The sequence below is a fragment of the Protopterus annectens genome, chromosome 17.part0 (assembly GCF_019279795.1).
Source record: "Protopterus annectens isolate FY-2018-M chromosome 17.part0, PAN1.0, whole genome shotgun sequence".
Taxonomy (NCBI): domain Eukaryota; kingdom Metazoa; phylum Chordata; order Ceratodontiformes; family Protopteridae; genus Protopterus; species Protopterus annectens.
In genome coordinates, this window is record NC_056751.1 from 182,799,267 (window position 1) to 182,815,437 (window position 16,171).

Genomic DNA, 16,171 nt, shown 5'->3' on the forward strand with positions numbered 1-16,171 from the left:
TCCAGAAATCAGTGAGGCGATAAGAAGATCTGGTTCCAAAAATCCCAGGGGTCTTCTTGGGATCAACACAGGGATTCTTCCTTCAGAGGCAGAGGAGGATGTTTGAGTGGTAGATGCCACCCCAGAAACAAAAGAGTCGTGCAGAACCAGGGCTCCAGAGAACCTTTCTCTGACAGTCCCTATCAGCACTCCTGAAAAGCTGCCCAACTGTCTATCTCTGGAGGCAGTCAGGGGTCATTTTTTATTGTGCCTGAATGCCTGACCCAAGCTAAAAAAATGATGCCTGGGTGCTAAGCATAATATCCAGAGGTTATTACATTCCCGTTTTCACTTTTACCTCCAGTAATAAGAAAGAATCTCTCTGAATTTCTATCCAGTCAGAGGGACTGTGCAACATTAGAAATTCAAAACCTGCTGCAACCAGAGAGGATTCAGAACTTATTCCTGCTTCTTTTTAGAGCCAAGGAAAACAGGGAACTTGAGAACCATCCTGGATCTAAGCAATCTGAATCAATATGTAAAGAAGTCAAAGTTCCAGATGGTAACGGTTCAGTCCATCCTACCTCTGCTGCCCATGGATGACTGGATGTGCTCTACAGGCCTTCAGGACATGGACCATCACATCAGAATAGACAGGTGCTCCAGGAGTCATCTGTGCTTTTGGCTGAGAGACAGTCATTACCAATTCAGAGTTCTGTCCTTTGGATTCACCACAGCCCCCAGGGAGTTTACCAAATACATGGCAGTAGTAGCAGCTCACCTGAGGCTCAAAGGTTTCCAGGTGTTTCCGTATCTAGATGACTGGCTTCTTACTGTCCCAACCAGGCATCAGCTTCTTCAAGCCAGGGATTACTTGTTTCAGATACCACCTCCCTAGGCATTATGTTAAACCTTTCCAGATCAAGCCTGTCTCCTGTTCAGAATTTGGAATTCATAGGTGCTGTTCTGAAGACTACAGATCAAGTGGCATCATTACCCGCAAGTCGCTTCTTTGAGAACCAGGTGTAGGGCATACTCTCCATTCCATCCCCCTAGCAAAGATGATATTAAAAGCTCATGGGTCCATGTCAGCTGCCATTGCTTTAAATTCCTTTAGCAAGTTTTTTATGCAAATTCTACAGTGGATCTTGGCTGTTCAGTGGTCTGTTCTTTACCAGCCTCTGTCTATTCCTGTCCGACTAACTTCCATTTGCAGGCTTCATCTTCAGTGGTGGATACAGTTGGACAACCTGTCCCTAGGCAGACTGTTCCTACCTCCTCCCCCCTAGCTACAGTGACCACAGACACTTCCTAGCTGGGGTGGGACCCCTTAGCTACAGTGACCACAGATGCTTCCTAGCTGGGGTGGGGGGACATTTCAAGGGGAAGGTGGTTCAAGGCATGTAGACTTACATGGAGACCATGTTGCATCTCAATGTCCTGGAGATGAGAACAGTCCTTCTAATGGTGCAAACCTTTCAGGGCATTCTCCCTTTAGAGACTATTGCAATACACACTGACAACTTGTCAGTAGTCTGATATATCAACAAACAAGGAGGAACCTGTTCATATCCACTGTGCAGAGAGGTCATGAGAGTCTGGGAATTGGTGATATCTTCAGACCACTTTCTAGGTGGAACACATATACTTTGGGAAATCCAGCATTCTTGCAAACAAACTCAGCATGTCTATTCTGACCCCCCATGAGTGGTCCCTCAACCTATCAGTGGTGAATCGAATTTTCAACCATTGGGGCCAACCTTGCTGGGACCTCTTTGGTTCTTCCAAAACAAGTGCAGCAAGTATTTCGCTCTGATACCCCCCTCTGGGGGGTCATTGAGGGATGCTCTAGTTCTTGATTGCCGCCCCCCGGTCTTCTCTGTGCTTTTCCTCCATGTCCTTTGATCCTGAAATTCCTTCAGAAAGCCAACAGGCTGAAGAGCTCAGTCATCCTCATTGACCCCTACTGGCCTCTTCAGATTTGGTTCCCCTTTCTCTGGTCTCACCTGAAATATCCTCCTTGAATTTTGGAGCCCACCCAGGACCTCCTGTCTCACCCATCTGAGAGTCAGCACACAAGTCTCCACACCCTCAAGCTAACTGCATGGTTTCTCCAATTCCAGTAATTGTATGATGGTCCAGGATTTCTTCCCCTGTGCATGACATAGTTTTGGCTTCTCAAAAACCTTCTACTAAGAAAACCTACAGAAGCAAATGGAAGAGATTTTCCATATAGGCTTCCAAGGAAAACATTGATCCTTTTTCAGCTCCTTCCTTACTACTCTTTTTAAAGAAGGAGCAAGTTTTTCTACCATAAAACGTCAGCTGGCAGCTATATCCAAATTACACACTGGAAACTAATCTTCCTCCTTTAGTTCCAAATTATGTAAGGCTGTCCTGAAAGGGATTTTTCTACTTAGACCTCCCATAAAGGATCCTTCTCCTCCTTGGGATCTCACAGTCATTCTCCAAGGTCTCACTCACAAACATTTTGAGCCAGCAAACCATTGTGACATGAAATTTCTGTCCTGGAAAACAATCTTTTTGATGGCTCTTACATCTGCAAAGAGAATCTCAGAGATTCAGGCGTTGTCTTCTAAACCGTCTTACATTATATTCCATAAAGACTGAGTACCCCTTTGAACCGATCCTTCCTTTATACCTAAAGTTGCTACGGAGACTAACATTAATCAGTCTATACAATTGCCAGTGGTCTTTCCAAATTTTTCTAACAAAGGTGAACCTTACATCTACTTGACATACCCAGGCAACTGCATTTCTGTCGTCAAAGAACAAAGCAACACAGAAAATCTGATCAACTATTTGTGTCTTTTTTGACTAACCATTTAGGGCAAGCAGTCTCCAAAATTAACCTGGCCAAATGGGTTACTCATTGTATATTGTTGATTTATGCTAATAATGGTCTAGAACTGTCTCGCCCTCCTAAAGCCCATTCAACAAAATCTGTGGCTACTTCATCAGCCTTTTCCTCCAGAATCTCTATTGATGATAATTGTGCTGCAACCACTTCGTTTAGGAATTGTACTTCTGTGATGCATTTAAATTGGACATTGTCTCCAGAAGCAAGGCATCATTTGGTTCGACAGTGTTCCTCTGTATCCTCCCTCCTTTGAGGCCTCCCAAGAGTAACTTAGCTGGCGACTCTGACCCATAAGTGAGGAAGAATGAAAAGGCCAGCATCAGATTTAAAAGTTATGTTCTTACCATAACTTGCAGCTGTGTTGTCCATTTTCATTTTTCCTTCCCTCCCCTCGCAGAACATCCCCTGACCTTGTTTCTCCTAGAGGATCCTTGGATTTTTTTTTTTTTTTTTTTTGGAACAGTCATGTTCCTGGTTTGAGCCTCTGATTCTTTCCAGCTTTCTGTCTCTATAGTCCAGTAGGCAGTAAGGCAGCAAACTCAGTCTCAGGAGTTAGGGACAGAATAGGGCATTATGGGCAGATGGAGGAGCTCGAGACTAGGATGAAATTCTGAAAGAATGCAGCTGAGTTGGATCTGTAATCCATCAGTGATGAAGAATGAAAATGGACAATGCAGATGCCAAGTTATGGTAAGTACATAACTTTTAATTTCACTATTTTCTGCAATGACCAGATATAATTCCTTTTCAGAGAATGTACTTCACATTTTGCCTGCTTCTTAGAAACAGTATACTGAAAAAAATTATAAGATAAATAGAAAAGCTTTTCTCTTTAGGCCATCAATCAAGGGCTTGATCCATGCACCATTTCTGTTACAGATGCTTCACAGTTCCTGTCCTCCTTATTTGATGCAGGTTCCAGTTACTCTGCCATCAAAGTATGGTTAGCTACCATCTGAAGTTATCATCCCATATATCAAAACAATCTCTTGGCCTCTCATAATCTGTGCAAGGTTTTTCACAAAGGAATGCACCTTCTTTACCCAGTTGTTAAGGACCATACCCTCCTCCCCCAGGAATTAAATTTAGTCACAGAATCACTAACAAAGCCACCTGTCATACCAGCCTCACCTGTAGACCTGAATTTTTTTTGTTCATGGAAAGCAATTTTTCTGGTGGATTTAACATCACCTAGACACATTTTATAACTGCATATTTTGTTACTGCACCATATTTGGTCTTTCATAAAGATAGAGTTATGATAAGAACTAATCCATTTTTATTCCTAAGGTGGCTTGTGAAAGCAATATTAATCAATGAATTAAACTTCAGTGTCTTTTCCAAATTATTCCATCAAAGGGTAGCATCTGCTACATACCTTAGATGTCCATGGACAACTCAGATTCTACCTTTACAGAACCAAAATCTTCAAGAAGGGCACCCAAATGAATGTCTCATTTGCTCCTAATAGATTGCACTCCAAAGTGTTTAAACACACACTGTCCAGATGACTGTTGGATTTTAGATCCTTTGTTTACACTAGCAATAACAAAGCCCTAAGCTCTAAGTTCATAATCTAAGACCCATTCTAAGGATCTATAGCAACCTCTTCTGCCTTTTTTGGGAATTCATCTGTTGACATTTGTGCAGCAGTAACATGGTCTATGCTGCATACATTTCCTAAACATTATAAATAGAACATCATTTCTAGAACCCGAGCAGCATTTGGAGCTTCAGTTATGAAAGATATCCTGCCATGATTCTATCCAAGATCTCAAGTAGCTTGGGATTCTATCCCTGCTGGATTGGACAGACTAACGAAACAGGATACAGTAGTTATGTGCTACAATAATGTTGTATCCTTTTCATCCATGTCCATCTGATACAACATCCCTCCCTTCATCCATTCGTGATCTGATGATGTCATTTTCATTTGTTCCTCAAAGAATGGTTCTCAGAGCCACCTTGGCCACTCTCTCTCTAGACTCTAGGATCCAACTCTTGAGCTCCTCCAGTTACCCATAATGCCCCTGATCAGTGCATTCCCTCAAATCTTGTTTGCCGCTCTAACATTTTGGTCGGGATTGCTTTTTCTTGAGCTCAACAATTGTTATATTTTTGGCAATAGGGAGTAAAAACTTGCAGTTTAACTTCATTTTTCCTTATTTAGCTTTCTAATAGTATCCTCTCTCTTTACTGCTAAACTAACTTTATTCTTTTTACCATTACTTGGTATTCTTCTTTACCATAGTTGGTAAAGTTTTCCCTCTTTCTATACCTTCGCTGTGAGGTATTAAATTTTTACCATTGTTGGTATAACTGTCCTTTCCTTTTTACCAGTTCTGTTCACAAAAAAAAAAAAAAACTTTCTACTTTCCTTGATAGACTTTTTGCTATTAGGCAATCTGCATAACATGACTGATTCTAAGCCTACCGGATTTAAGAAATGCAATTCCTGTGGAGCCTTCAGATCAGAGATCTCCAAGAGTAAAACCATTGGATCTGAAGATGCTTTTATTATTGTATCTGACTACTTCCCTGATTCATTTAGATCTGCCCCCCCTTGAGCAGGATGTATCTCTGAACTGAAGTGTCAGCATCGCATCTGAGAGAATGACTTAGACCCCAAAGCTTTCAGAGCCATCACTTCCCCTCAGGGCCTCAACATTGGACAGCTCTGCTCTCTCCGAGTGGAGGGTCGGGGGAGAGCCCTGGTTTGTCTGATCTGAGAGTTTCAACTGTGGTCAGATTGGCCTCGGCCTCTCCTGGTCCATCTGCCTTTGAGGTAGTGAAGAGAGTATTCACTCACCCGAGAGAGGTCTAGACTGTTACAATTTTGGATCCTATTCCTGTTCCCTCCTCAGCTCCTGATTCCCAGATGTCTAGATAAGATTCTTGGAGCACCTATAGGCTAGACAGTATTGTTGTAAGGGAATTCCGGTTCTTACGGCAGTCACCAAAAAGCAGCTGGCCTAGCAGAGCTGCTCTGTCCGTACCCCTAATAGAGAATGTTGGGCGTTGGACAGTTATGGGAAGCAAGTTTATGGCTCGGTGACCTTTGCATTATGGTCACTAAACTACCTGGCACATTTCACTAGATTACAGAGGGACTTGAATAAGGAACTCTCTGACTGTACCCCTGGGACCATGTCGGAGGAGGAAGAGAAAACTTAATCTTCACTATTGGCCACCCTACAATTTATATCAAATTCATCCATGAGATTAATCTCTCATGCAGCTGAATGTTCCTCACGGGCTGCAGGTTCAGGCATAGCCATTAGAAGACATGCTTGGATGCAATTGTGTGACTTTGTGGAGCCCTGTAAAGTGTCATTCATCAGTGCTCCCTTTGATGGATCTTCTGTGCTTGGGCCTACTGTTAGAAACACTTTCCCATGGTGAGCAAGGTAGAAAGACCTTGTCTGCCATAGGAATCCATGTTTCTACCTTGCAAAGACCTTTTTCTAGAAACCAACATGATGGTAAGAAAAAGTGTTTCTGGAAATCTCAAGGACCTTTTCAAGAATCATTTGGCGATTTCTCCCCCAGAGGCAGACAGGGAAATAAAAACAATGGTAGGTGCCACCCATGCAGCAGAAGGGGTCCCCAAAACCAAGGCTTCTGAGATTCCTTCTCGGACAGACCTTTTCTGCCCTCCTGAAGGATTGCCTGACTGTTCTTCTCTGGAGAAAGTCAGGGCACACTTGTGTTTGCACCCAAAGCCTGGGCAGCTATCACAAAAGATATGTGGTTGCAAAGAATCATATCCAGAGAATATTTCATTCCCTTTTTACAAGTTCTTTCAATGAAAAGAAATCACTTTCCTGATGTTACACCCAATCTGTGGGAGCTAGCAACTCTGGAGATTCAAAGGCTGCTAGACAAAAGAGCCATCCAAGAGGTCCCCTCCAGACCTTAGAGAATCCGGGTTTTATCCAAGGTCCTTTTTAGTGCCAAAGAGAACAGGGGACGTTTGACCCATCCTGGATCTCCATTTATCTGAACCATTTTGTAAAGAACTGCAAGTTCTGGCTGGACACGGTTCAGTCCATTGTGCCTCTCATTATCAGTTCAGAATCCTGCCATTCGTTCTCACCACAGCCCCCAGGGTGTTTACCAAATGTATGGTAGTGATAGCAGCTCATCTAAGACTGCATGAATTCAGGGTGTTTCCTTATTTGAATGACTGGCTCCTCAGTGCACCAACCAGGCATCTCCTACTAAAATCCCAGGATTACTTGCTCCAACTGTCTCAATCTATGGGGATCACAATCAATCTTTCAAAGTCCCACCTTCAATCAATTTGAGTCTTGGAGTTTATAGAGACTCGTCTAGATACAGTCAATTGTCTTGCTCTCTTACCACAAAATAGAATTCTTTCTTTGAGACTGCATGTCATTAAGTTTCTTTCTCACGCCTTTCCCCCAGAAAAAGTGGTTCTCAAAGCCCTAGGGTTAATGGCTGCTGCAATTACCTTGATACCTGATGCTCATCTTCCCATGTAAATTTCCAATGGACTCTAGTTTTACAATGGTCCATTCTTTGACAGCCTTTGTAATATCCTATAAAACTATTTTGATTATGCAAGGACTCCCTGTTGTGGTGAATTTAGTCTGATGAGATTTGTCAAGGATGGCCCTTTATCCATACTCCCCCAGATGTCACATTAACCATGGACTCCTCCCAACTGGGGTGGGGGGCAATTCTTGGGATGGACTGTTCAAGCCACATGGTCCCCAGTAGAGACCAAGTTGCATATAAATGTCTTGGAGATGAGTGCAGTCCTTTTAGTGTTGCAGGCCTTTCAGAACTATCTTCCTCTAGGGACAATTGCTATCCAAGCGGACAATGTGTCGGTGGTCTGGTACATCAACAAGCAAGGGAGAACCTGATCTTACCCCCTTTGCCACGAAACAATGAGAGTTTAGCAGTGGGAGATCTCCTCCAGCCACTTTCTTGTAATGACACATGTACAGGGGAAATCCAGTGTTCTATCAGACAAGCCCAGAACTATCCTGATGCCTAACGAGTGATGTCTCAGTCAGTCAGTGGTAAACATGATCTTCCACAAATGGGGTCAGCCTTGCTGCAATCTATTCGCCTCTTTCCTCTCCCGTCAACAAGTGCCGTGGGTTCTTTGCCCTAATCCACCCTCAGGAACAGTCACCAAGCGATGTTTTAGTCCACATTTGGCCCTCCATTCTTCTTTACACTTATCCTCTCCTGCCTCTAATTCCCAAATTCCTTCAGAAAGTACTCTGGTTAAAGTGAATGGTTTATCCTCATTGCACCCTTTTGGCTTCGGCAAGCATTGTTCCCCCTTCCTCTGGTCTCATGTACTTTGTCCATCTTGGGCACTGGACCCCAGTCCAGATCTCCTTTCACACTCTTCAAGGATGACTCATCTGGACATTGCAGGCCTCAGGTTGACCACATGATTTCTCCATTTCCAATGATGGCTAAACATTCCAGGCTTTCCTCTTGAGTTTGCCAAATTCTGTTTTCATGTTAGAAGCCCTCTACAAGAAAGATGTATAAAGGTAAATGGAAAAGGTTTTCTTTTTTGGCTCAGCAGAGAGAGAGAGCTGGATCCTTTCACCACTCCAATTCCTGCTGATTTAGACTTTCTTGCCTCAATATTTAAAGGTGGGGCTGGTTTCTCCACCATCAAAGTTTATCTAGCAGGCATCTCTAACTTCCATATCGGCGATAATGCTTTTCCTTTAGCTTCATCCAAGTTATGTAAGGCATTTCTAAAAGTCACCTCTTTACTTAGATCTCTGAAAAGGATCCTGTTCCATCTTGGGATCTTACCAAAGTTTAGTACAATCACCCTTTGAACCCTCAGCTAAAGCAGATCTCAAATTTCTTTCTTGGAAAACAGTCTTTCTTGTGGCTATAACTTCTGCAAGGCGAGTTTCTGAACTCCATGCACTCTCTTCAAAACCACCTTATGTAATTTTCCATAAAGACAGAGTTACCTTATACACTAGTCTTACCTTTTTACCCAAAGTTGCCTCAGAAACAAACATCAACCAAGTCACCAACTTGCCAGTTTTCTTTCCTAAATTTAACAATAAAGGTACGTGGTTCATACCTCTCAACCTGGAAATATCAAAAATTTGGACAAGGCCCATGAAAAATAGGTACAGATCTGTAGGCTGATTAATGTAAAATTTGCATACGTAATTACATAACCCCACCCACTCCAATGGAATTGTGGGATACCAACTTTCAAACACAAACTGAAGGACAGACAACCAAAATATGACACCTGAGTACCCCTGCAGCCATTTCAATGCCCCATTACCTGGCTATTTCACCCCATTTACCATAAACACTAATGTGGCATATTGCTTTACTTTTACAGTGATTATTTGGATTTGATTTTTATATTTTATAGCACAATGCACAAACACATAGATATCTGCTAAACAAAGCAATACTGTCTCACAATGAAAATAGATGCGGCATGATGCTGAGCGGTTTCTCTTTTAAACAGTATGGCACTTAGTTCATTTAGGTATACATGGGAGAAAACCACCATGACCTTGCTTAAGACTTCAGCTCCTCTTCCACTTTTATATTTTCTCATATAAAAATATCCCAGAACAATGGCAGACACACCACTGTGCATGTATTAGAACTTTCATTTGCACAGACACATAAAGACTTCAACAGGAGAAAAAATAACAAGGGTGCTCTTGGGGCACAGCTCTCCATATAGGGGTGTACTGAGGAGGGCTTATCCCCCACAAATTCAAGTATTTTAAAGTGCATAAGTAACTAAGTCCTGTACAACAAACACAAAAATGAAATGCAGAATATAATAAAATAATGCAAATGTAAAAGCAGTAAAGAAATGAAGATACACAAATATTAATATTTATCTAAAGTAAAAACTGTAAGTTGGAATGCCATAGCTTATGCCAGATGAGGACAGTTGAAATGAAAATAACTGATCATGCTAAATATACAGTAAAGTTGCAAATAAATATATATTGTTTTGCTTAGTATTGTAATATACTATACATATACATTATTATTTTTATTTACATTATTACTGTTACATTTTCTTCAATATGTAATCCTCAGAATTGTAGTTTCAATCATTGCAGCATATGAAGAATATACCAATAGCATGGCAGCAGTTACCAATCCTTCATTTTTTATCAGCATGATACGTTTAACTGGTAACTGTTCATTTAATACTTAGTGATAATCCTGCCAAAAGTTTAATTACTTGAGAGTTGGCATATTTAACAATCCTGCATTGTAACCAAGTAGATAAAATAGTTTCCACATTTGTATAACTGAAAATGGGTCTATGTCAAATCTTCAAACGCTGGAAATGTTGAACGTCATATGGTCGAGACCATATGATCGACATTTCAAGTGTTCAAAGATTGACTTTTAATGATGCTGTACAGTGCAGAATGGGAGAATTTCCCTTTTCTGCACTGAAGTGCGGTCTCGGAATTGGTATTATTAAGTAGGGGGTGGTGGAGGGTGCAGATGGGCTTGCCCCCCTGCTCGCACTGTTAAGGTGTGTTTTTCTTTTCTTTTTTTTTTTTTTATTATTATATATTCAAACTTCTGAATGTCGAGCATGTGGTCTCGCCCGTATGGTATTCATCAACATTTTGGACGTTCGAATATATAATATAGACCCGAATATATATTATAAGCATGATTTGAATATACTGATTTTTCTGACACTGTTTTCTGCATTTCTAAAATCAATGATTTTCAAATACACACATGAAAGCGCACATACACAGAGACACACACACACACACACACACACACACACACACACACACACACACACTGCAGTACCTGAAAAGCAAAGCTTCCTTTCAGCTGAAATGATAACTCCCCTGTTCACTCCATTGGCAAGCAAGGCAGAAGCTCCCGTGAAACTTCTGTATGGATAAGCACTGTGCAGACTGCAGAGCTGTTTCCTCTTTTCTATGCAGAGCCAAGGCAGAACTCCGTGAAATTAAATAAGCTAGACTGCAAAGCCGTTTCCTTCCCATTCTTAAGCTCAAAGCTCCCGTGACATGAAACTTCTGTATCTGTATGGATAAGCTCCGTGCAGACTGCGCAGAGCCATTTCCTCTTCGGCAGAACTCCATGAATTGAAATAAGCTAGACTGCAGAGCTGTTTCCTTTCCAATCAAACACAGACATGAGCCCTTGAGCTCAATTCTGACAGGCTGATGGAGCTGACGTCATCGCGCACATGATGACATCAGCTCAAAAAGCACAAAAAAAAATTTTTTAAAAAATAACTGGAAAAAGAAATTAAGGGGTGCCACTTGGGGATCGTGGTACCCCATTATTTGGACTGCAAAACTCAGTAAAAAACGAGTAATTTGGGATGGTTGGGAGGTATGGGGTTCATAGTTTAGTACTAGGTTAACTGCCCCTGCTAGCCATTTTGTTAAGCCTAGCCAGTTATCCCTTGTGAGACTCAAACCCTGCACCATGTGTTTGTAAGGCAAACACCTTATCCATTAAGCCACCCTCCTAACCCATGTGGTTCACCTTTTTTATTATACATAGGCAATTTTATTTCTGTTTCGTAAGACTTAAGAGATTAGGGAAACTGACTGTCTGTTTTTGCCAAAAATAAATTGGTAAAACCAGTTTCAAAAATTTCAGTAGCCAAATGAATAACAGATTGTATTTCTCATGTTTACTCTTTGAGAGGGTTAACCTTGCCTAGACAACCAAAAGCACATTCAGCAAGGTCAATGGCTACATCAGCTGCTTTTTGGGGCAGAGCTTCTATTGATGATATTTGTGCAGCTGCTACTTGGTCCAGTGCTCATAATTTTTTATTGCTCATTAGAAGTTGGATATCATCTCCAGAAACAGGGCTGCATTACGTTCTGCAGTTCTCTTGAACATCCCTCCATGAGGGACACCCAAGGCTACTGTAGCTGGGGACTCTGTCCCATTCATTGAGGAATGAACGAAAATGACAACTTCAGATATAAAAGTTATGTATTCACCATAACTATGCATCTGTGTTGTCCATTTTCATTCTTTGTCAGCTTCGCCCCCACCTTCCCACTGTCCATGTCTTGGGGAGTGACCTGATGAAGATTTTTGTTAGGAACCATAATTCCTGTTTGAGCCCCTGTTCTGTTACTGTTTCACTTTTTACTCAGTACTTTGATAATGTTTTATATTGCTAAGACAGTATAGTAACAGCAAACTCGATCTGAGGTTATGCAGTTGTTAGTGGCATTATGGGTAAAAGGAGGAGCTCAAGAGTCGGATCCTAGAATCTAAACAGAGTGGCCAGATCATATCTGAGGGTCGGATCCAAGACCCATTCTTTGAGGAAAAATGAAAAGGGACAACACAGATGCATAGTTATGGTGAGTACATAACTTTTGTTTGTCTGATTTTTCTCAGTATATTATTGCTGTACGCCTGATACATGTGGTCTCTAGACAACAAATTCATTCTGAAAGGGAAGGCGCAGTTAGGGATTAGGGAAAAGTCTGAAGTAGCTCAAGGCACTAGAACACTAACTTATCGTCAGACTGGATCCAAGGATTGCATTTTATACCTAACTGTCGTATCACACGGACTTGGATAAAAAGGATCCAGCATTATAGTAAGTGTGTAACTTAATTTTTCATGTCACAGTGCTAAATGTAAAGGATTTCTTGTGCTCTGCACTGAAAGGGAGTGGTACTGATTTGTGGATGCTGTTTTCTGAGGTATATGGGTGCTTGCAACTTTGTAGCCCTGCATCAGGCAGCAACGTTGTCTGTTTGAGTTCACAGAACAGTGCAGGTAAGTAAGTTTTCCTCTTCCTGCTGTGGTGTACAGTTCTGACATGGTGTAAAGTTGAGGTAGTAGGGGTGGGCAGGGAGTTTATCCCTCTGGAAATAATTTATGTTGTTTTTTTAGTTTATCAGGAAATTATGAGTTATATTTAATTCACTGACTCTTGATGAAGTGGTAGTTCAAAGAGCTGTCACATACGCACACATAGTGTGTGTGTGTGCATATACTGCATTTTAAAACTTTACATTAGTGCAATAAAATGCACATTTTAGCTTCTCATCCACTGATGTCAGTAAGTTGTACTATGAGTACAGTCATTATCTGTAGAGTGGTGGGAATTTATTCTGAGTTTTTTTTTTTTTGTATATTTGATACATGCAGTCTTACATTAAAAATGCAGAGCAGAATTGCAGCGTGATGCATCATGCAATGAGGGTGTGTGAAAAAAATATGCAACTGTGTAAGACTGATAATTGCTAGCTCTGAAACAGTCTGTATACCATCCTGTGCCACTTAAAATCTGAATCTGTTTTTCTCACATATATTGATCTGTCTAAAATTTATTAAGCTTAAAAATTTGTTAGAGTCTGCCAGTACAGATGGTTTCACTCAGACTGTTTCACTTGTGTGAAGCACCATGCATAATAAACTGCTACATTACTTGTACAGCATAATGAAATATTAGGTAGTGACTCTGTAGAAGAACATTCTTCTGTTTATACTAACACAAATGTTTTTTCTCCCCTTAGGGTGTGGAAAAACTGTTCATTGAATTCAGTCATGAAGAGCTCTTTGCATTTTACAACAAGGTTAGCATATATGTTTTGAGGTGCTTAAGTGATATAAACCTTAAGAAGTGTATTCATTAAGGTATAATTCTGTTCTTTTGCACAGTAAAGAAAAATTACATTTTGAATACATAACCAGCATTTTTTTAGGAAACGTATCATAGCAACATGGTTTAGTCATGGGGAGAGGGAACTAAGCACGTTCTGCTGCATGACTGTCTTCATGTCAAGTATTGGCTTACATCCAAGCTTAAAAGCTGAAACACATTTGGCTTATTCTATGTATCGATAGCAGTAATGCTGCTTGAAAGATTTGTCTTAACCTTTTTAACAGACCAAGCAATGCTGGGTTTGATAACCTTTCTGTGTGATATGTTGCATACTAATGGTCTGCTGTCAGAAAGAATGCTTCCTAATGTCTTTGTGCTGCTAATACTTTTTGTAGTTCTGTTTAGTGTATTCTTGTTTTGAGTAAATGCCTTCAGGTCATTCTTCCTCAGTAGCTCAAAGTGCTAAGACCTCTAATATTCAGAAAGCTGGCATAGTCTTAACTTTGATATTTGTTTCTCCTTTGGGTTGAGTGAGTTGAAAATTACTTTGATTTTACCCTTTAATTCCTTCATAAATGATTCCATCATGAGATACACAGATGTCCCTTTCACCAGGCTGGATAAGGAAAAGGTCACAGTCAGCTGTCTGTCATGTACCAGGATCTGCCATGTCACACATGCACTCAAGTCTGTCAACAACAGGTACTATTATGACTCTGTCATAGTCCATTTTGGTGCGAACAACTTCGGACGTACCTGTCTGGATTCTGAAGAGAGACATGACTGAGCTCTCAGACTTTGTGTCTCAAACAGGTAGGTCCCTAGCATTTTAACTTCACCTAGGATGATGCCTCAATACAAACAGAAAATAATTGACTTCAATCATCGGCTTAGTTGCTGGTGTAATTCTAAGGGGATCCAGTATCTGTCAACCTGAGATGACATGATTGACAGACATTGTCTTCATCTGTCATCCCTTGGATTTTGGCTACTGGCTAAGGCTTTTGCCACCCCTATAGTGCCTTTTAGGCAGTGTCTTAAGGACAAAATTCCCGACGAAAACTCCATCTAAAACAACCACTGATGACTTTCTAAATTATGACTACTCTGGTCTGCCCTTGTCGAAGTGGTGGGGAAGGGAGAGGCTGATTAAAGAGGAGAATGCTGATGATTAACAGACATTTTAGGTGAAAAAGTGCTGGAAAAAAATAATCACTGTGGTGTTTCTTTGTTTTCTAATGTTATATATATATCTAAGCTGTGTAACAGACTTTCCACACTCTGTTAAGAATTTGGCCATATGATCGTTTTAAAAAAGCTGTAAATACCCACCATAGTACTAAGTGAATATGCAAATGCAGTTGTGATGCACCTGATCCAGTAACTCTTGAGCTTCTTCCTTCCTTCTTGTTTTCCTTCATCCCCTGTCATCTCTAAACATTGGAAAAGTTCTGTAAAACCAAGTAGTGTAGCAGCTCAGTACTGAGTGATCTAACTGGAAGAAACCTTAGGCTGAAAGGAACCAGGTAGTCAGCAAACATGGAAATCAACTTCATCTCTGTTTCCATGATGCTCAGTTCCACTGGACTGCTCAGTAAAATGGATAGCAATGGAAACTACTTAAGTGATGCTAAGGCCCTCCAATATTCCCTTTTTTCATTACAAGTAAGCTTTTGACGTTGTTGAGTGAGGTTTGTCCTCCTTTGTGCAGCATCTGTAGATATCCATAGTGGTTAGGTGATGTTGAAATGTTGGCCAAGAAAAGGCAAATGGAGGTTCATGATGTGTTGTTGCTTTGAGTTCTGTGTTCTGATTTTTTACCTCAAAACAACAATACTAGAATGAGAGGTGAACACAGTGCATTTTCAGCCAATGTATTCAGGTTTTTTTATGGTGCTATTTTAAGTTTGTAATTTGCTGTGCCTCATGATTTTCCATAAATGTGTAGCTGTTATACCCATTTTAGCCTTCTTTGATCTATAACTCTTAATTTGTGAAGTCACATCTTCAATATCTGAGTTTAGGGAGCAGAAATATGATGTGGTCTAATTACAAAATGTATTCACAGTGCAGTTTTGTTTGTCTGATTTTTCTCAGTATATTATTGCGGTACGCCTGATACATGTGGTCTCTAGACAACAAATTCATTCTGAAATGGAAGGCGCAGTTAGGGATTAGGGAAAAGTCTGAAGTAGCTCAAGGCACTAGAACACTAACTTATCGTCAGACTGGATCCAAGGATTCCATTTATACCTAACTGTCGTATCACACGGACTTGGATAAAAAGGATCCAGCATTATAGTAAGAGTGTAACTTACTTTTTCATGTCACAGTGCTAAATGTAAAGGATTTCTTGTGCTCTGCACTGAAAGGGAGTGGTATTGATTTGTGGATGCTGTTTTCTGAGGTATATGGGTGCTTGCAACCTTGTAGCCCTGCATCAGGCAGCAACGTTGTCTGTTTGAGTTCACAGAACAGTGCAGGTAAGGAAGTTTTCCTCTTCCTGCTGTGGTGTACAGTTCTGACATGGTGTAAAGTTGAGGTAGTAGGGGTGGGCAGGGAGTTTATCCCTCTGGAAATAATTTATGTTCAGTTTTTTTAGTTTATCAGGAAATTATGAGTTATATTTAATTCATTGACTCTTGATGAAGTGGTAGTTCAAA